Source organism: Anser brachyrhynchus, assembly GCF_964034855.1.
Source record: "Anser brachyrhynchus genome assembly, chromosome: 3".
Lineage (NCBI taxonomy): Eukaryota > Metazoa > Chordata > Aves > Anseriformes > Anatidae > Anser > Anser brachyrhynchus.
Window position 1 is genome coordinate 56551159 of NC_137696.1, and position 22414 is coordinate 56573572.

Consider the following 22414-nt stretch of genomic DNA (forward strand, 5'->3'; position numbering starts at 1 on the left):
CCAACAAGCAAACTGCACCGCTGCCACTGCTGGTGAATGGAGCATGTTCTGCCTCAATGTAAACGTGCTTGTTTGAACGGTATTTTCTACAGCTACTTTACCCTTGCTGGTGTACGGTGCCATTTGGGCTGTCAGCCTATGGATGACATTGTTAAAGAGTTTTTATATATTTAGTGTACATTTTGCAAGAACAGTGCCATACTCCTTGATTTGCCCAACTGGTAAGGTTTGCAAACTGTGAACATTTCTTTGTAGCCAGGTAGTCTTGTTGCCTTCCAGGAGACTTTGAAGCATTTGGAGGAGTAGGCAGCAGACACCTGGCCTTGCTAATGACCAAAGCCCTACATATGTGCATGGTGCTTTGTAAAACAGCTTGACTAGTCAAGTCTCATGACGTTAAAGAAAATCAAACTTTTTCTTTCCCCTGAAGCCACAGATCCAGTGAACAGGCAACTCTTTCCTTCCAGTCCTTCCAAGCCACAGTTTATGGTGTGAAAATTTAAATCCCCAATCAGACAGACAGCTAGTTTGCAAACCATGTTTCCAGTGTGTGAATTTTGCAGCCGCCCTTATTGCATTTATAGCTACAAGAACCGAGAGGCAGTAGACCAAAGGGAAAACTTATTTCTCAGTTTAATTACTCTGAGGCCTCCGTAGCGTGAGGGGGGCCGTCTTGTCCGGCTTTGCTTTTTTATTTGCATTTCAGGTTTCAGTGTGTTGTTCCTGGTTAGTTATGTTACTCTGGAAGGAATGCTTGGATGTTTTTTACTTCAAAACTTGAAAGAAAGTTCACAAGTAACAGCACAAGACTTCAATGGCAATCAGGATGCAAATCACACCTGCGTTGGGCAGGTGTGTGCTTTAAAGGAAATCTAGGTGGTGAGAGAACACCGAGGCTGAACAGCTTTCATTTAGTTCTTAGGCCTGCAGCATACTCTGTGGAGGAGGAATAAGTTTGTTTTCAAAGGAATTAAGTGTGAAGATTTGCTAATTCTCTGAACTTTCCTTTTGTGAGGCAGGGGACGGGGTTGGGGGGCAGATGACTGTACTTTTAGAATATTCAGACTACTAGTAACTTTTTTTCCTCCCGGACCAGATTCTCTGGTGTTTTGTCCATATTTGTCTCCCTTTTTGCTTAGTTGCTGTACTGATTGGGGAGAATCAGTTGGAAAAATGTTGTGGCATCTTGTAGGGGGAGAAAGTAGCTCTATTCAGTATTTCCACTTTGCGTTGCCATCTCTTCTCTTTTGCAGAGCTCTGGAAGGGTCATATGGGGAAAATGGGAGGAGATCTGTAGATATGAGGCTGCGCTTTTTTTTTTATCCTGTTCTGAATTCAAGCTCATAATAGATCTAATAGGAATAAAGGTCTGTGGAATGTTGTTGGTTTCCGCTGTCCGTTCTGGCTGTGGTTCACGAGAACAGGGCTCAAGTTTCACGCTGTAGTCATGCCATCGGGATAGACGTAGAGCACTGGTTTGCAGCACGTAATCTGTGGGGGCATGGGTATTAGCCAGCTATTTCTAAAGAATCTGTGGAAGATAGTTCATAAAAACATGCCTGTTGCCAGTGGGCTTAAATTTACTGTGTGGGGGCGCATATCAGTCCTGGACCATCTATGAGCTTCAAAAATAAGAAAGCTTAAAAGCTGCCAGGCTTTTCAGTAATGCACTGGAGTATTGGGATTTACACAACATCTATGAGGTCTTGCTTGTTGCTTCTGCCAAGGTAACCCTGGCTCGCTAACCAAAATGCGGCTCCAGCACTTGGAGGAAGTGAGGAGGATCTTCTGCAAGATGTGTAGGACAGAGCTCGTAAATCTTGGATGGTCCCGTGGCATCTGGGGAAGGCACTGGGGACTCCTTTCCCTTGGAACAGCGGTGGTTTTACATTGCTGTAGTCTTCCCTGCTTTGGCTTGTGATACAGACATGCTTCAAAACACAGAAACGGGTATTTCCAAGGGCTGCTAGCAACCCTCTAATGGCCAATAAAAAAAAATATATATATCTTTTGATCTTCAGTATTTGCAGTGCAAACTTGTTGTTGTTGTTGTTCGTGTCAATTAAATCATTTCCCCTGTTGAACTCCCCGGGAGACTGCCAACAAGTGCACCGCTTGATGTCAGTGGTTTGATTGCATGTGGAAATTGCCTGTGCCGTGCTTGTTCCTATGCAAGACAAAAGGCTGAAGTGGCCAGTTGTGCTGAAGCAGGCTCTAAATTGCTCCCCTCTCTCAATCCTCATTCCGCTGGAAGCTCTCAAGTGTTTTGGCCAGGAGATGTGCTCCATAGGCTTGAAGTTGTCACAACAGGGGTGACTGTTTATTTTGGATGCACAGGAAAATCCAACCGTAATTCTGTCAGGTGGAGGCAGCAGAAAGAAATCTTTCAGGGGAAGCTGTAGCAGAACTCTTCAAAATATTTTAAAGCAAACCCAAAGTGAAGAATTTTCATTGAGGTAGTATGAGTTGGTTTTATTTCAGTACAGTTTGGCTGTTGATTTCTATTTTGTGTTTTTTCTGGTGTCTCTTTTTTTCCTCGTTAACATGTTAAGAGAGGGGCAAAAGAAAAAAAAAAAACTATCCAATTGAAATAATAAAAGTGGCTGACAGAGTGTTGAATACACCCTTTATTTCTAAGCTGTTGGAGGAGGGAAAAAGTCTTTTTTCCCCTTTCTTGTAATATTTCACTTATATCTCAAATGATGAAAAGCTCATAATTTTTCAGAGCAGGGTTTCCTAAGGATTGAAAACACCTATCATGCTTCATTTTAGGTAGACAGCATGTTATTTTGTTGTTGGGATTTTGTTTTGTTTTTTAATGGCCAAAAAGTTGGCTCATCCAGTTTTGTTTTTGCATGTCGATCGTCAGTATGGTTTTCCACAAAGTTGTCAGTTTTGAATGCCTGTCAGGCGTATGAGTAGGAGAAACACGTTCAAGGAAAGACAGCCTCCTCTATGGATGAAGTCAATATGGTGATACGCAGTATCCGCTTCTTAAATTAATATGCTTTTAACAAGGCCCTGGTTATGTTCCTATTGACTTTTTTTTCCCCCTCATCATTTCAAGAACATGCGGTGTTCTCAAAAGAGCTCTTCAGTACTTTTAAGCATTTCGATTTTTGTCTGGCTTTTCAGTGGACTGTTTAAGAATACATTACGCTTGGAATTTATTACATTTTAAAATTCATTAACGTTACAAGGCACTGAAAGGTCAGCTTAGAAGCTGCTTCTTAAAGCTTTGAAAAGAGAGATGCTGAACCAAAATGACAAATCTGTAGCTGTATCTGTCTTCATTGACTTTTCTGTTCTCTTTGGACTTCCTAATTTTGCTATGGAGAATGTGGTACATGTTTTCTTTTGAGGTAGAATATGTTCGGACTTCAGTGTATGTTGCTAAATTCTCATGTTATAACCGAGCTATTTTGGAAAAACAAAGATGTGCCTCATCTCCAAGAAACTTTTATTAAAAGGCTGCAAGACTTGCTCATCATTCACCACTTGTCCAGTTGTAAGATCAACAGAGCTCTACCTAACACATGATGCTGTTAAGGAATACTCTAAGCAGGAACGGAATGCCCCTTGTTTTATGACTGACTCGAGCCTTTTCCTCTCAGAAAGATGAAGTGGTCGCTGCAATACGTTACCACAGAATCACAGAACGTTATTCTGCCTGGCCGTGAAACACTTTGTACAGCAAAGTCATAGCAAAAAGTGTTTAAGCTTGCATGAAAGTGTGATGATGATATTCTAAATATATTTGGAAAATTGGATGATATTCATTCAGAGGTACATTTTCTGCTTTACAAAGTCAAACGCCAGCCTGGAAATCAGGTATTGTGTATGTGCAGCTGTGTACATTTTTCTGTTTCATCTTGTCAGCTTTGTCTGTGACCTTGAAAAGATTAATTCAATTCTTGATGAGAGGGAATATTACTGCAACTTTTTCCAAAATTTATTTATATATATATATATATATATTTCTAATTTGAAATTATATGATACAGACCTAGGTATATACACCTGTGAGAGGATGAGTCTACTAATAGTAAATGGGATGCTACAGTTGGACTTGGGGGAGTGGGGGATGCTTCAGTTCTTGGCTGTGACAGACTTCATGTGACTTTGAACAAGTTGTACATTATTTCCATCTTGTTTTAATCCCTTTTGCCCAAAGGACATAATGAAGATAAATGTGTAATAGGATATGATACTCTCAGATAGTATAGTGATGGTAGGCATAGAAATACTTAAAGAGAAAAAAGATACTCATGATTTTGGCTATTTTTAAAAGTGTTAAGGCAGGCAGAGTGTATGAAGGGAGATCCCATGTAGGCGGAGGCAGTCAGCAGTCCAGCTACTTTATTCCTATTAGCAATATTGCTACTGTTCATTAACACAGTCTCTATGCGGTTTTACTTCAGGAGTTACTGTCATAATTGATAGCCACAGTCTCATCAAAGGGTGTCAGTTTCTAATAGTTGTGCATGTATGTCTTCATAGCAAAGGCTTCGTGTCCAGGGGAACGCAGTCGGATCGTGTACTTCTTGCTTCCATTCGTGCTGCATAGACTTCATTTGCAAAAACAAAAGTAAAACCATAGTTTCCTGAAGCATCGTTCACCTCCAGTGGATGGCAAGCATTTTGTGCTCTGTCAGGGAATACTTAGCCAAATGAATGGTGGCTGTCACAGGAGGAAAAAAGGTGATTGATGGAGTAGCTCTTCTATTTTCATATGAAATTAGGGAGGAAGAAAATTGCTTTTGCTCAGGGTTTGGCAAAGAATGATAAGCATTAAAGGGTGTTGGAAAGGAGACTAGCAACAGTTACTCATACAAAAGCTTCATAATGCACTGTGGGGAAAATAAAGGCTATTTAAAATAATATTTAAAAAAAAAAACAGTAAATGGTTTGGATTAACATCTGTGCTAGCTCTACCACACTGATTCCTGATAAAACTATTCTGAAGTCAGTAGCTCGTGTCAGAATCAGCAGAGACAGTAAGTGAAGGTTTTTCATCTGTTACTTAAGTGTAGGTCTAGCTTGTCAAAATTTCTGGAACATAGGATAAAAGTACAATGTAGATCTTTGATTTTTGGTGGGAACACTCTGTAAAATGGCTGAACAGGTCAACTTCGGTCCTAGGACAGTTCTGGCACAAAAGCCTGAAAGAGAAAATACAGTGGGGTAAAAAGAAAAAGAACATCACTTTTTTTTTTCCTTTCTCTCTCTTTTTTTTCTGGTATGCTGTTCTATCCCTTGTTTCCAGCTGGTAATTGATTCTTTCTCCTACCTCTTCTTCTGATTCTGTCATTTAAAAGTATATATTAGGCACAAAAAAAGAGTTTCTAATCTCTTCTGTGGGTAGCAAGAAACTGAAATTACTGGAACCGCTTGAGTGGTATTTTTGTGATATTAACCTGGTTTTTTCAGACAATAAATTTGGGGCACCTAAGAGGAACAGAGCCCTTCTTCCTGGGTTGTCTTAGCTTTGAGGGGAAGTGCTCACATGTTAACTTCTGATTCCAGTAACTCATTCAAGAAGTTTCTAGTAGCTATTTTGGACTTGTAGCTGTTCCTATAAGCAAAGATGAAGTTTGTAGATGAGATGTAAGAATTTACTTTTTTTTTTCTTCCAGTCCAAGATTAAAAAAAAAGACTGTTTATCCTTTTTTTGGAAGTTGTGACTGTGCACCTGCTGCTGACCCCCTGCAAGCGCTGTTCCAAATTGCAGCGCTGTGAAAGGAAGCCCTGTGTTTTTCTGGTGTTATGAAGCACAGCCAGCGGAGCGAATAGCTGCTTTCTGTGTTCATCTGACTTTGGATGAACACACTCAAGAAAATAAACTACCACATTGTTACTCAGGACAGATAACTTTTAAGGACAGCCGATTCAAATTTGTTTTTCTTTCATGGAGCACTGGGTGGTTGGGGAAGGTCCCCATGCCCACTGCTCTGTGTTGTTTTACTTCTGGAATAGTGGGTTCAGGAGCCAGGGCTTACAAGGGTCCAGAACCTGATCTTTCGTAACATGGAGGCACAAAAGGGATGAGAATCATTTTGAAATGCGTGAGAATTAGGTGCCTGTTTGGATCTTGCTCTAAGACTGTATCTCCTGAGTTAGGTATCCACTCTCAGCTAATTATCCCTTCTCTAATCATTAAGGGGTGAGAGCTGCTTCCAGATCATTACAGCTTGTGATAGATGTGTAATACAAGTAGGATCAGTTATTTTCAGAGACATCAGTTGTAGCATGTTGCCATTAAGGTGAAAGGGAGCACCAGGCTTGGGTACCCCACTGCTGTCTCAGCCACAGCCGCCTTCCCGTGGGCAGCGGAGTTTCTTGTCTCCAACACCTCATCTGACCAATGCAGCAATGGCTCAAAAGCATAAGCTAAAAGCTTGTTTGTTGGCTGGTTTGTTTGCTTTGTTTTGTTTTTTAACTTTTGAGTGAAAGCCATGGAAAATGATGACACATGACTTTTCACCAAAAGTTTCCCCATCGTTATTGTTGAGCAGGCAAGTAGATTTTTAAACATAGCTTATGTTTATATATCAAGGCATTTGTTTTTCTTTGTTTTAGAATCTGGGTTAGAGGATGTTTGGAGAATGGAGGGTAGATAGGAAGTGGAGAGCAATAATTTGTCTGAAATTTATTTTACTCTCTTGCTCTTGAGAGCTGCAATGAGGGAAGCAGGGCTTGTTGTGTGGAAAATAGATGTTTGGCTTTAAGTGTGGAAGCGTGATGAAGAGGTTTGCATTAGGGTTTGTGAGTACTACTGCTTCAGAAATGGGCATTTGGATGCTTGCCAAAGCTTTCTTCCTGCCACACTTAATGATTCAGAGTGGAAGTTGTCATGAAACTGGGATGGAGATCATGGAGCCCTTGGCAATTTGGGTAAAGAAGCAGAGCGTCTCTGCCATACCTGAGAAGCAGGTTTTAGTGCTCCCACTCCTGAGCTTGTTGACTTGAAGGAGAACCAACCATCCACTTGGCCAGCAGAGGTTTTTAATGTGTCAGCCCCAGATACGTTGTGAATAATAACATAGTATTCATAGGAGGTCACCAAACTGCTAGCACATCGCAGATCTTAGAGATGAGCTGCCAGCGGCCAGATCAAAAGCTGCTAATCAAGGGGGTTTGACTCATCATTTCCATTTTTTTCCCCAATTTGGAAAGTCTGTTGTTTTTCTGAATAGACTATTTTTGTAATTACCTATTTAGAATATGAAATTGTACTCTTTTGCTCCATGGCAGTTTCATTTTTCAATTTCAATTTCCATTTTCAACTTGTGTTCAAAACAACATGAGACCTGTGGGGATTGGGATGGGTGAGGAGATCTGAAAAGAAAGCAAGTCTGATGAAACTTTTTCAGGAAGTGTTTGAGAATTTGTCTCCCAGTGTACCACTTCCAGCTTCAATTTCAAATGACACAATAATTTTATGAATGCCTACACTAATTGATTAGTATTACTATCGCTTTATCTCACAGCAAATACCATGTTCAAGGCTTTCATATGGCCACTTTTTCCCACTTATTTTTATCAGAAAGGAGATAAATATAGTACTGGTCTTTTTTTTTTTTTTTTCTGGTTTAATTTCCTCATTTTTTCATTGCCTTGTAAGATGTAACCATCTCCGTTTCCCTCTGCTTCTGTTTTATTTACGGATAGTGGCCCAGTCCCCTGGTTAATCATTTCCTGTACAGCACCAGACCAAATTTAGCAGGTGGTGGCTTCCAGAGTGGCTTCTCTTTCCTTGGTGGCTTCCATGCCTCTCTTGTCTGACCTACATCTGGCAAAGAGCTATCTGAATCTGTGTTGAAAATCAGGAGTAAGGATCTTAGGAGAAGTGTCCCACAAGTATCCTGTTCCTTTGTGTTCTTAAAAAGCAAGGAAAAATGCAAATAGGGTATTTTGAAACACACCAAAAGGTCGTAGAGATGAGACATTTGTAGGCCTCTTTTGAAGTTTGATGAGTTAATAGATGGAAATGGCATTCAGATGGGACAACAATGTTCCAAGAAGAGATTAAGTGGAAGAGAACTGCTTGGGGGAAGAGGGGACAGGAAGGGGTCTTTGATGATCAGAAAAAGTTGCATGAAATTTAGACCGAGTCTGGCATGTCCTCAAGGCCCTGACTTCTCCTTTCAAAGGTTCCCTCTGAAGCCATCAGGGAGAGGCAGAAGTCACTCCAAAGAGCAATAGGGCCACCTGTGTCTTCACGACAGCCAAGTCCTTGACTTCTGAAGTTTGATGGCAAGAATCTGGGTCGTCGTGGCATTTATTCTTAAAAATATGGGTTGATGACTAGTGGAGATGAGGGGGAGGGAGAGGAGACTGGAAGCCCCGCTACCAAGATTTTTAGGTTGAGAGCACTTCATGTCAGTGGGTCATGGAAACCTCAGTGCTTAGGATGCCTAGAAATAAAGACTGCATAAAACACTGGAAAACTAACACCACAGGGGATATCTATCACTGCTTGATGGGTGGATTTGATAACACGGTATGCGTATTTCTCCCTAAGTCTCACAGTTCCATGAAAAGGGTGTGCGAAAAGGGTTGTGATATAATCTAAAACATTATAGCAGATATTGTAAGGCAAAGGCTGTGAAAATGCTGACTTCTCAGTTCTTTTCATATCTGCAGCTGATTGTTCTTTCCTACCAGAACTTCCCATACAAATGTACAGATTTCTTTTGTCTTGCCCACTGGGACGTAGCACAATAAGTAAATTATGTAGAATAACAAAATAGCAGTGCCTAAACCTTAGCACCTGTGGTTCTTTGTGATTTTTTTTTGTCTGCTTTTTCCAGTTGTGTCATTTTGGTCATCACTGCATCTGTGCAACAGGCTGATAGAGGTAACAGTATGTATAAGTAATGAATAATATATAAGCAAATGTATTGGCTGCCATTAGGAAGAGGCATGGAGGCAGGTGAGACTGAGAGTTAGCTGCAACCTGAGGATGTGTTGCCACTTACTGGTTGAGGAAACATTGAAACCAGAGGTAATTTGGGAAGAAAGACAAGGCTGTTTTATGAAAACCAAGGTGTGGCCTCGCCTTCTGGACAAGGGAATGTGATTTGGGAATGAGAGGGAAGTCCTTTGCAAAATACAGGCTTCCTTGGAAGTCTGTTTCAGCACGTATATGAGGGAGAAAGGAATCCAAATAAATACCTAGTGCTTGCATATTGCCTTTTTGGTGTTGATTTATTTCTTAAATCACTTTTGAACTGATAAACAGCCTTGATTATTAATCTTGTTGCATTTCCCCACTCTAGTTTTGAATCTTACACTCATCTAGTCAATGAGGCAAGCCTTGGGGAAGCTCTGGGATTCTTTGTAGCTCAGCAGTCACCTACTTTCTGCGCTGTGCTACATGGAAACAGCTGACAGCTTCATTTTTTTTCCCTGGAATGTTTTGGTTATGAATGTTGGAAGCTGAAAGATTTTTAAGTTGCGTGCAGTGTCTTTCACCTTCTGACCCCAGCTCCAGTAGAGCTGAGGTTGGCAGTAGCTGGATCTCATTACTGGGGTGAGGTGTTCAGTGACTCGCATGCAGTAAGTTCATTGTGTAAGCCGTGATACCATTGCTGGCATTGCTACTCTCATTTTTGCTCCTCTGGCTCCAGACTAAGGCATGTCAGGCTGGAGTGTGAGCATGCAGCAGCAGCAGTGCAGGGTCCGATGTTTTTTACCTGGCAAGGATCCCAATGAGCTGCATGTTCTGGGCTCGGTGCTGGCACACGCAATGCCCATGCTTTGGGCACAAGGGAAGTAAGACTCGGTGAGATTTTACTGAGGGTATAAAGCTTGGGGGGAGTGTTGACCCAACTGTCCCCAAGATAACAGCAGTCTCCGTTTAGTAGATTTGTTTGTACTACCCCTGCTCTGCAGGGAGAGATGTTTGTCTGGAGCTATTGTGTCAATTATAAACTTATTTCTTAAAAATAAAAAAATCTTGGAATTTCCTGCTTGGTGTCATAGACCAAGTTTTTCAGCTTTTGCAAGGGAGCTGCCGAGTGTCTTCCTCTCTTCCCCTTCTCTCTGACTGCGGACCAGAGTACATCTTTCTGTTTTTTATCTTCATACAGCAGTTTCCATCCAACACTTCAAAGAGGAAAGTAAATATTAACACCTTTTATTTAAGGCACACAGGGAGGCTTTCTAACTTGCTTGGTGAATAGAAGTATCAAGAATAGATCCACAATTTCCTGGACTCAGAAGGACAGGGATTTGCCTGGAAATGCATGCAGCATGTCTGATGAAACACTGATGCTTAACAAAAACAGAAGCCCTTGTGCTTGCCTTTTTCACAGCACTTACCTGGCTTGCCTGGTAGGGGTGATTTGAGTTTATGCAATCTCTGGGGTGCGTATCTGCACAATATTCCTGAAAGGCAATGGAGTTACTTCTTTTTTTTTGGGGGGGAGGGATGCTTTTTAAGCCGCAAAATAGTTCAGAAGAGAGTGAAACCAAGTTTGACCAGGTTAGATGAGGCCCTGGGCAACCTGATCTAGTGGGTGGCAGCCCTGCCAATGGCAGAGGGTTTGGAACTGGATAAGGTCCCTTCCCACCCGAGCTGTGCTGATCCTGTGAAGTCTGCCAGGCTGCGGAGTAGCTTTTACCCAGCAGAGCCCCTGCCCTGTGTACATATGGTAACTTGCATTTTCCTTTCTGCAAGCAGCCACTTTTTAGTCTTCGCTCAACCTGTTCCCACCAACAGGAGAAGCCTGCTGCTGCAGAACCATACGTAATGCTTGAGTCTCTCAAAAGAAAAGCAAAGTGCATGGGAAGAAGTGATAACTGGGAGGGGAAAAAGTGGGGTGAGAGAAGGACAGGTTGCTGGGTGAATCTTTCCTGATTTAAGCTAGAACAGAATACCTCTTACTGTGCTCTGCTTAAAAGGAGTGAGCAGGAGACAGAAATAGTAGTGGGGGAGCAGATAGGCGATAAACGGCACGTTGTGGAGCCTGTTCCCCCTGAAAAGGTAATTGGCCTATTTCTTGTTGCCTTCTGCAGCTGTCTTCATCACCTCTGTGTAATTTGTTCACCAAAGCCCCTACTGTCATTGGTAAAAATGTATTTGTGGCATGGGTAGATGTTAAAACAGCTTCCTTTGTAGCCAACAGAGTTTAAAAGCTGTATATTCAGCTTCAGAAACACTTCCTTATCTGTGCTGAAGACAAATGTTTTTAGTACAAAGGATCTCATAATGTGAGAGAGTCAATGAGCTTCATGCAAGCTTCATCTATTTAGGCCCTGTGGCTACAACTGGTTAAAATTTTACATTCACAAATTGCCTTAATTCACAGGTAATTACTGCATGGTATGAGGAAAAAAGACCAGGGAATTTATTTTCTCATTCTATCAGAATCGTTACCATGTAAAAACAAAAGAGCAATAAAAAAAAAATTTAAGGCAGATCAATTGAGTGGTTTATGTGGTAGCTTTTTGCTTTTATGTGATTACATTTTGGCTAAGAAAGTATGAACATTTTCCATTTTCATGCACGGTACTCTGGATCCTAATTCAAACTTGAAATTTCATTTATGTAACAAATAAATGTGGTGATCTTGAGCTATTTTTTTTGTGTATATGTTCAACATCAAGGAAAATAAGAGACTCACAGTGCTTCAATATATAGTTAAATTTGAGTTACAAGTGGCAGGTTTAGCTGTTCAATTGTAGTATGGCTCTGGTTCAAAAAGATTTCCTTACTCCTACTCCATAAATAACATCATAAGTATGGTTTACACTCTTTTCTTTCTCCAAACATCCATGCTTTTCTTCTCTTGTAGGCTGTTTGCACTCCTGATCCTTGACTGCACAGGGTCCTGCCTACTGACCAAGCATTAGTAATCTCTTTTATTTGCTTCGGTAGCGTGCTAGGGCAGTGAATGGTTGCTGGATTGCAGACCCAAGGATTTTGAGTCCACATGACTGGATAGATTTATTAGTGCATACCTGTATGCATTTGGTCGTATCTCACAGAGGCTTACAGTACTGTGCAGGTCACATGTGTTGTCTGGAAAATGTTCCTGTTCAACTTGGAAAGAAAGTTGGAGGGAAGAACAAGGAAGAGGAAAAGTGTAAGCATTTTTCCTTGTTCCTTCCCTTGCTGCGTTTTTGGACACTTATAACAAAATGATGTTAGTACTAATGTATGGCTAAATGCGTTCTGCCTCCCGCAGCTGTAATTCTTTGTGAACCACAAAGAACAGTTTATATAAAGTACAAATTTGTGAAATGCTCTTTTGTGTGCTTTTGAATGCATTGCAATTTCTTTGACCAAAAAAAATTTTGCTTTACCAGCTTAAAAGTCCTGTAGAGTAAAGGAGTTTAGAATGGGAAAGTGTGTGTTAAGCAACTAAAAAGCCAGAGCTTGCGTTAATAGTCCTTATGTGAATTATACCAATTTCAGTGTGTCTGTGACACAAATGCTAAGTTACTGCTGAGGACTGCAGTTCAGTAGGGCCTGATGTTTATTTTCTTTAACTAGAAATAACATAAAGTGTGTGACCAAACTAGGTTTATTGTACTGCCGTATATTGAAATTTCTCAGAATTTACATTTCATTATTTAATATTATTCTATTTATGTAACTTTATCTTCAGTTTGTTTTATTTGGAGTTCAGTCTGTAGTGTCACATGTTCATTTTTTAGGAGGAAGATCTGCTAGATTTTTCTTCAGTGGTAATTTTTTTCCTGCGTGTTTTTGAGTACAGAGATGGTGCAGAGTTTAGGCGCTGGGTTACAGGACTCTTACCTTAATAGAAATAAAACGTAATGTGATTATGGAAAAAACAGCATCAATAATGTGTGTATATGTATGAAAAGAGAAATTATATCCTTTGTTATAGTTTAATCAATATGAAAAAGATGCATAGTTTAATGCACTGTTGAGCACGTGCTTGCTTCTTTGCCTTGCTACGCAGAGGTCAGTATGTGTGTCTTCCCTCTAATTTACAATTGAATTAGGAATGGCTGTAAGGAATTAAAACATCTACCGTTGGATCTCCTTTACTCTTGAGATACAGATGGGAAGTTGAGGTTCTGCTGCTGAATAAGGTGGGGCCCTGGTGACAAAGGACACAGAAGAGGCTGAGGCGCTTAACAGCATCTTTGCCTCAACCTTTCCTGGTGCAACCGGCTTTCAGAAATCCCGGGCAAGGAAGACTTGCCCTCAGATGAGGTGGATCAAGTTAGGGAACATTTACACAAACATCACGTACAGGGTCTGTGGGGCCTGATCTAGTGAAAGATGTCCCTGCCCGCAGCAGGGGGTTTGACTTTAAGGGTCCTTTCCCACCCAAACCATTCCATGATTCTATGAGCCTGCAGTGTGCTCCCACAGCAAAGAGGGCCAGCAGCATCCTAAGCTGCATGAGGAGCAGTGTTGTCAGCAGGTTGGGGGAGGAGGTCCTTCCTCTGTACTTGGCCCTGGTGAGCCACATTAGGAGCACTTAGCCCAGTGTCGGGAGTGAATCTGTTGCAGGCCCACCGGAGTGAGGAGGGGCTGAGAGTGCTGGAACTGTTCCTCCTGGAGAACAGCTCAGGGGGATCTCATCAATGTGTACAAATATCTGATGGGTGAGTAAAGGAAATGGAGCCAAAATCTTCACAGTAACACCCAGCAACAGGACAAGAGGCAGTGGGCGTGAACTGAAATACAGGAAGTTCCATTAAAACATTTTTTTTATGTGTGTGTGATCAAGCCCTGACATAAGTTGCCTCAAGATATTCCAAACCTGTCCCTGAGCTCTGTGCTCCAGCTGACCCTGCCCTGAGCAGGTGGGCTGGAGTAGATGACCTCCTGAGGTGCCTTCCCATCTCTGCCACACTGTGCAAAGCTGACTTCACGTTCTGTCCTACTAGAAATTTGGTTAAGGGTGGGAATGAAAAGTCAGCTCTAGCATGAAGTGTGAAGGAAGTGTTTCTTCTCTTGTGCTGGGAAGTGAAAGGGCTTAGAAAAAGCAGTCATCATACTACTCTGTATTTCCAGTTGTAGATGAGATCTTGTAAAACAAAGCCTTTGAATGCAGTGAGAACAGAATCCAGTTCATGAAGCCAGTTTTTCACTGTTTGTTGTGCTGTACTTTGCGCGGAGCTGTTTAGAATCTAGAGTGGGGGTGCACTGAGGGCGATCGGTGTGACAGACATGTTGCTGATCGGGTGCAGATTTAGGAGTAGGGCCTAGGTCCAAGCTTCAGTTGCAGCCTAAAGGAGATGGATATGTCAAAATTGCACGTCACATTCACAAATCACTTCTAAAACTTGAATATTTTTTTGGAGTCTGGACTTTAGTAATAAACTTGCTCTGAAGTTTTACACAGTTAAATATCCAGATGGACATGAGCCTAGGAGTCAAAATAAAACGATTTAGACCTACAATTTATTGTAGCAGAAAACATTTTAGAAGTACGGTTTGATTAGCTTCTGCATGTATTTTGCAAAGTTAAGTTCTCCCAAAACAACAACAACAAAATCCTGGAGAACATATATGTCTGAGGGAGAGGGAATGGATAGGAAGTTCAAGAGAGGATGTAAATATGATTATAGTGGGAAGGGATTGCTCCTGAGTGATTCCAGCTACCTTTTACCCTTTTCAGCGCAATCCTTTTCTCTCATTTTCATCTCATTGTGTGTGTTTTTTCCTCTTAGGCCAGTAGGAGAGCGATTTCTTAGAACAGGGAAGTAGTACAGTAAATCCATTGTGCCTCTAGGATGTATTAACTTCAAAAGATATGATGCTTCGGTCTCTTCGCCGAAGTTAGATAAAAGCAAGCCTGCTTGTTTTTGTTACTCTGACTCCAGTGTGATTCTGTCTTGAAAGAAATTAGACTGTGCCTTTGCAAGTTAAAAATATTGAAGCAGATTTGTTACAATGAAACCGATACCTCTGGCAGGTTGGATCTAATCCAGATTGGTGTTCCAAGGATGGGAGACTTGAAGTTTGAGGAGACAAAAAAAAAAAAAAAAAAAAAAAAGAAAACCTTTTATCAATTATAGTTTAATTTAAAAGAAATTATAGCAAGCTTAGCTTAAAATTACTTGTGGATTGAGAGAGGAATTGCTATTGTGTTAATTTATTTTCTGAGATTAGCAGTAATATTCTGAGATTTCCTTCAGCACACACAAGACATTCATATTTGGCACTGGCAAGCATTCCTATCTGAAGGAATTTTGCCTGTTTTTTCTTCTTTTTTCCTCCAGTACTTTCTCCGTTTCCTGGAGTTAAGGAAGATCAGCTTGAGTACTTTTGTATCCTTTTTCCTACTGTCCTCCGGTAATTGCATATGTTAGGTGGATCTAGTTAAATTGTTGGGAGACTTGGAGCAAGTTCTAAAGGAAACCTTTAAAGTTTAAAAGGAAACCTTTAAGCTTCAAGACTGAAAGAAGCAGAGGTGCTTTGTCAAGGCAGGTTCTTACGCCTTTGCAGAGGTTCAATGCGCACAGTGATACTGCATGCTGGAAAACAATTCATTTGAATAGTTCAAGTTATAGAATTGGGACATAGTTCCATATCATCGATGTTTTTATCCTCCACTTCCTTTTCATCAAAGGTTTTAATAGATCACAGAAGTCTTTCTTGTGAAGTTCTCCATTTAAAGAGATACCAAGTACTTTTCTCTTTTAGAAGGCTTTTTCTCTTGATTCTTTGTTGCTCTCCCAACTGGATTGATTGCCCACTGGGCAGCAATTCTCAGGTAATAGGGATGTGTAGTTTTCACATAAAATTGTCAAATGCTTTGTTGCTCTGAGAGTGGTGATTTGCCCTGGGAGCTGCAGGCCATGCAAAAGATCTTTCTGGTTTCTGTTACTGTGACGGGTTGGCTTGCCTAAGAAATAAATTAAAAGCATTTCTGCTGTTTTATTGACCTGATTCTTTGACATAAACTTAACTCAGTGAAATTGTTGATGAACACCAGCACCGAGACTGCAAGTAAGAGGTGGGTGAGAGTGTCCTTGAGAGGGAAGAGGATCAGTTGGATCAGTGCAGGACGGCACCACTCACCAGTGGTCACTTAGAGCTAATGAGTCTTGGCTCTGAGAAAGAAATAGAGATCAGCCTTGGTACTATAAAGTGAATATTTAATCCTTCTTTATTATGGTAGACTTGTGTGCCATTTTCACAGTGCTGCACTTTGTTGTTCTGTGGAACTATATGTGCTGCTGCAAGGAATAGGAAATAAGGTAAGAGCCATTTCTCAGCCCTTTGTGAGGTGGCAATTTTGTGATGTGCTGGCAGTGAGCATTCATTCCCTCATCCACCATGTTTGCTTTTCAGGTCTACCTCATCTTGGAAAGGCAGGGCATAAGCAGTAGCAAAAGAAAAGATTACGGTCTGTAACATAAGTGTGCATGTATAATAATAATATATGATGTAATAGCTAGAGTAATATGATAGTATAAGTACGTGATACAAGGAACATATCTTTGGAGATGAAGGAGAAGAAATGGAACTTTTATAGTGGAAAAAACAGTACTTTGACCAACAAACGTGAACATCATGATAGGGTAAGGTAAAGTAATGTAGACTTAGCTAAGAAATGCTTGTGTTGCTTGTCTTTCATTAAATCAGTCATAAACAGTTCTCATATGCACAGCTCCAAGCTCAAGTTATCTAATTTACTTTCTATCAACACACTGGCTGAAATAATTTAGTTTAAAAAAAAAATCAGCTTCCATTACGAATTATGCTTAATACTCAAACGTGAGCAACTCTTTGAGCAAGATCACAAAAGTGCAGCTGATTTCTTCGTGGAAAGACCTTTAAGCCTTGTGCTGCTATGATAGAAGTCTCGTTTTAGAGTGTATTGTGGTGTGCCCCATTTCTCTCACTTGCAGATTATTATGAATATTGCTTACTTGGTAAAAAGTAATTTTTGTTATAAAAAATATACAGGGAGCCACTGTAAGCAAAAACTCTTGTATGTGATATCTAGGAACTTTTCCAGAGATCCAGAAACTTTTGTTGATTAGTGGTTTAGCTAGGTTTAAACTCATAATGTCTTCACTATATGTACAATATAATATATATATTTATTTGTAAGGTTTTCAGAGCAGCTGGGTTTTGTTTCAGCTGATGGGTTCCTACAAGAGATGTTTCTGTCATTCTGTCATTTCCATCTTCAATTCATAAGAAACCCATGAACTGTTACTTGATTTTGCTTCTGAAATAGTCATACTGGTGACGTGGCCTGCAGTAGAGCTAGCTAATAAGGAAAGAGTTTCAGAAGGAGTATGTTCATAGATTGGTTTTCTTTGTTTTTGTTTTTACTTTTAATAATCGGTATCAAGCATATTTTCACTCCCTTTCTGGACTTTTGTTGTTGTTCTGTATGAATAGAATTATCAATCAAAATTGAAAAAGTGTTTCATAACTATAGCTGTTTTGTTTTTTTTTTAATGAAAGTTCATCTGGACATTTCTATAGTTCATGGTTTGCTGTGTTTTTCTGTTCGCTTTTTTTTGGAAAGGAAATCTGTGATACTTTAATCTAGAAAAAGGACGTTAAACAAGACAGGGCACTCATGGAAATATTCGAAGAGTTATGGTTCTGGTGGTTTTTTTATATTCCAGTCATAATAATGCACTGCATTATGCTTTGTCTGTTCTCACATGTGAATGGAGCTGAATGACAGCTGAATGATAAGCATTTTAATGATTACATGATTCTTGTTAATATGATAATAAGAATTTCCATTGAAGTTGCATAGGAAATGAAAACTTATCTCCTTATTACACACCCAATACTTTACACTGTGGCTTAATTTTATTGTTTGTAAAAGTGATTATGTGATTTCTGGTGCTTCTGGAGCTGTAATTTTCTTGCAAACTGAAAAGTTCTGAAGTTACAAATCCAGGTTATCAGAGCAAGGTTGTAGAAACAATGCCTATCAGAAACCAAAACTAAAAACACAACACAGATACCTTATAAAGAACACTTGAGTCAAAAAGAGGAAATAGTCTAGGAGATGATGTTCATTATTATTAGAAACATAAAGTAAACGTCAAGATGTATGAACTTTGATCTAGATAGACAAGAACTCACAAAGAGGGAACCTTCTGTAGCTATGGGGCAAAATGAGAAAATTGCTTGAGTTTTAAACTTGTTTCTGTCAGCGTGCCGTTCATGTGGTGCACAGAATGGCACACTGACAAGTATCTAGAAACAACTGGGAAATCAGCAGGGATTTCAGAAAGTTAGCAGTGTTTTAATCTTCAGCGAGGAACGTTTGAAAGTGCAGGAACTTCTGAATATCACTTTTGCTGGTCTCTTTAAGAGACACCTGGGATGTGCATCTGAATCTGGCTTTCTGAAAGTGAGTATCAATATGTTTTGTAAATTTTTAAAATAATGCAATTGTCATCCCATAGCTGATGCTTCCTACTAATAGTTAAGAAAAAAACCCTGATTTAACGAGAACAAATAACCACTGCTTTACTGTTGGACTTGCATCAAAATCATTCTCTCTCTCTCAGAAAAATGCAGTCGGTTGTAGCTGCCAGCTAGTGTACAAACAGAGCTGAGAGAGGGAACAGCTGCGCTCTGAAAAATAGCATAGCTCAAAGGCAGCAGTGCTGGCCTCGCTCACTGTGGTGGGGTTTTTTGTCTGTTTTTTGTTTCAGACTGTTATCTATTTTGGGGGTCATTTTGCATATGTAAATAAGCTTTTCTATGTGATATTTAGGATTAAGGATTTTTTACTCAAAAAGAAAAAAGTATAGCAATGTGTTGGCTTTGAGAGTTACTGCATCAGTTTTTCCTTACCTTTGTGCTTCTCCATGTTTCTGTGATACTCAGTCAGTGGCTGTCAGATGAGGACAGTCGGCATCCTTGAAGCTATTTGATCATGCGTTGGTCAAAAAAATTCACTCGCGTGAGTAGGAGTATCATCTAAAAAGGCGGTGGTGGCAGCCTAATAGGGCATTTTTACTTGGTGGTCTTCTGTGTTGCAGGATGTGAGTACTTAGGAGCAAATAGTGGGTGTTGCATTTCAGTAAAGACTGCAATTGAATCTGTGTACTGGCAGATTTAAAATAAAAGAATAAGTTGTGACTACAGTATAAGGCAATAAGTGACAGTATAAGACAAAATGGAAGTACTAAGTATAAAGTGATAAATATAGTGTGCATTCATGCAGCATTTTGTGTGTAGCACGGTGTGCAAAATATCACTTTATATCTCATTGGGATGTTAAACTTTTGTTTCCATACGACCTCTCTTACAAGCTATAAACTCTTGACTAACCATTTTCTAGTGAATATAAATTTAGTACTGCTATAAAATCTGACTATTCTAAGTGACTCGAGGTTTTTATGTAGTATTATGTCCATCAGTTATTACTGAGAACTGACACGGCTCTGTCTGCGTTGCTGTTGTGTGTCCTGTCCCAGACGGCGCAGGACACAATAACTTACTTCTGAACTTCACAAAAATAAGCTACTGCTCTTTTGGCTTGCAGCAAATAGTGTTATGCACCACTTGGGTCTTAGACAATGCACAGTATTTTAGAAAAGGTGGAACACTGGAATTTTCTAGGTAGTACAAATATAATTTGTCATGCAGGAAAACATTTGTGTGTAGCTCGTCTTAATTTCTGCAGAGGTAACGTGATTCTGGATTCATGTTGCTGAGTTTTGGATTACTGCCTGGGTAGGGTTTGCTCCTCATGGGAGCATATGGCATTTTGTTTTCTGCGTAAAACCTAGTAATTTTCAAAGGTCTGCAATTGCAACTTCTTTTCTGTTTTTAGAAACTTGGGTGCTAGTGTAGCCAAACATATAAAGTAATGGTTTTCGTTGTTTTTTTGACAGGGACTAACGTGCAGCCAGGATCTATGTCTGCTCCTTCCTTGATGCCTTGCTCCTGCAAAGTCTTCCAGTTCAGGGAACATTTCCACCTGTCCCCACCTTGCTGCCCTGGGGTCCGTCACCTCACCTGGCCATGGGGCACACTGTGTGTGGGCAGAGTAATGGTCTTCATCACTGGGTGTTGTTCTGAGCACAAATTGGCTGATAAATGATAATGAATTTTCTAATGTTCTCCATCAAGCAGGGACACTCTGGCCTTGGTTATGATACCTGATTCCATCTGTCGTGTCTGTTGATATCTGTTTAATGTTCTGTCATCTTACTGGAAAGCATGTTAACACTTGAAAGTAGTTGTTTGCTCGTTTGTTTTCTGTGATACTAAAACTGGCAATATGAGATTGGAGAAATCTGCCCTTTCTGCAGATTTGAGAGAGTGACATTCTCCAAAGCTGGAGATAATGCACTGGATTAGGTTTTGGAGGTTTTTTTATTTTATTTTTTTGCTTTTTAGTGCTGTTGAAAACTGATGGCAGCAAAGTTTTTGATTTGGGCACTGCCAAGTTCCCAAGGAGTGCTGTCTCCGTCTTTCGAGCTGTTTGGGTGTCTAACATTTCTTTAGAGTGCTATACAGAAGTGCTGAAAATACATGCATTTAGCTATGGCTTTATGGAAGTATTTGCAGCATAAAGAAGTGAAAACACTGTTGGGCTGTGTCTTCTCAGATGCCGAGAATCTTTGGAATACAGTGGTTAAGATGTTCTGCTTCTTTCTTTTCTTTTTTTTTTTTTTTCCTGTATGTTAAGCACTGTTGACATTTTAGGAATTTTTGTAACAACAATTCAGCGGAAGAAAATGTGGATTGGAGGATTGGGATGAGGAGACAACCCATGTTTTGTGTGCCTCTTCCTACTGGTTACATTTGGTACGTTTAATATAGCGTACCTTTTTTTGGCCTTTCGATAAGCATATGGGCTAAGCCATTTGTTTTTAAATAGCAAACCACACTGCGGTGGTTCTGGATGCGTAATTACTGGAAAGACTCTGAACGTAATCAAACCTGCTCTTTTGGCATTGTCTCAGTTCGACCAAAATAAACAGCTTTTAATAGCACGTATCAACAAAGCTGTTTATTTAAAAGGTGTTGACTTTATTACCGACACTTGAATTTTAAAATTGAGATGAAACTTTAAGATGATGTGGCATCATTTGCTGAAAACGTTGTTTTTGTTTTATTATCTCTTGTTGTGTTGTCAAAAGTGGAAATTTGCAAGTAGGCCAAAAAAAATCTGACGCTGAACCACTTCCAGATTTGATTTGTATGTTCAGCGGCACAAGCGTGGTGCTGTGTTTGAGGAGGCTTTCCACACATTTTCTGAGGACATTGGCCATCAGGAACAGAATGCAGAAGTGGCAGTTGCCGGAAGTCCACAACAAAGATTTAGTTTCTCTGTTAGGTATTTGTGGATTGAGCTCTGTTATTAGAAATGGTCTAGCTTGTAATATTTTCTGGTTACAGGTGATTATTTTTTTTTGTAACGCAGCTCAGCATACATCGCTTACTACAGATTGAAAACAAGAAAAGTGCAAACTAAGAGGGAAGAGTTGGTGTTAACTGTTTTGGAATTATCTGAAGTAGGTTTTGTTGAAATTAAGCTTAGTCTCTCTACCTCATAGGTAGCTATCACTCCACTGTGCGTTTCATACCTGTTGGTGCCTCTGCATGTTGATTGAACTGTAAGGTGAAGGACTGAAGTTGTGCTGGGGGGATGATCTTGTGTTAAATCCCTGATCTGTCTCTCTAGAAATACCACCAGAGCAGTAAACTGTGGCCCAAGTGGCAGCAGTAATGGTGTTGAAACTTCTGGTTTCAGATCTCTCAACCCCAGCAGTTAGCTGAGGTTAGATTTTCACCTCCTCCTTAGCAAATTATTTTTCTAATTTTACATCACAGTAATTTTTTTAGATGACTGAGCTTGCAAGTAGTTTTGAAACTGTAGCAGAGTGTTGTTAAGGTATCGGGGCACCCAACTGTAAGGGCTGATCATCGTTCTTGTGCATCCCACTTCAGCATCATTTCTCCTTCATGTTCTCTCTGCCTCTAGGATGACTTTGAAAACTTAACCTCCCTTTTTGGAGTTCTCCTGATCCCAACTTGCTTACTCTGGCAACAACATGAGATTATGGGGGTGGAGGGGTGTGTGTGTTGCCCAGCAGCTGAAATCCCTTCCCATGTGTTTTCTAAGAATATGCATAAATCTGTTGACAAAAGAAGATTACAGGTTTGTTTGTACATGCTGCATTAAAGGAGGATTTTATGGGTACCAGGTATACTGGGATAAAACAAACTACAGTATCAGCTTGGTTGTCTGCCAGACTGAAAGGAGAAAATTGCAGAACACTACCTGAAGAAATCTCAGGTGCTCTTTCCTTCTTTTCTTTCTTCTGAGCAGAACTAGAGAGTTTTGAGGTATGTAATACAGAAATCAAAGCTAGCAATACAGGAGGGAAGGACCCCAAAATCCAGTCCGGTGCTATTGTAAGCAACTAACTACTATAATCCCTTTTAATAACTGTTCAGATTTAATCTTAGAGC

At 40.2% G+C, this 22414-nt stretch overlaps 1 protein-coding gene and 1 long non-coding RNA gene across 3 annotated transcripts in view; both read left to right on the forward strand.

The window, feature by feature from the left end:
* The window catches only part of UST (uronyl 2-sulfotransferase), a gene marked incomplete at its 3' end in the record, with an annotated part of 164199 nt that overhangs the window by 2458 nt on the left and 139327 nt on the right, over nucleotides 1-22414 (forward strand). The window lies entirely within an intron of this gene.
* LOC308193379 overlaps nucleotides 1-22414 on the forward strand; it is a 31061-nt gene continuing 8647 nt past the window's right edge. Inside the window, exon 1 of the long non-coding RNA XR_013949585.1 lies at nucleotides 1-22414. This exon is cut by the window's right edge and continues 6280 nt beyond it. This is a non-coding gene — a long non-coding RNA (uncharacterized lncRNA).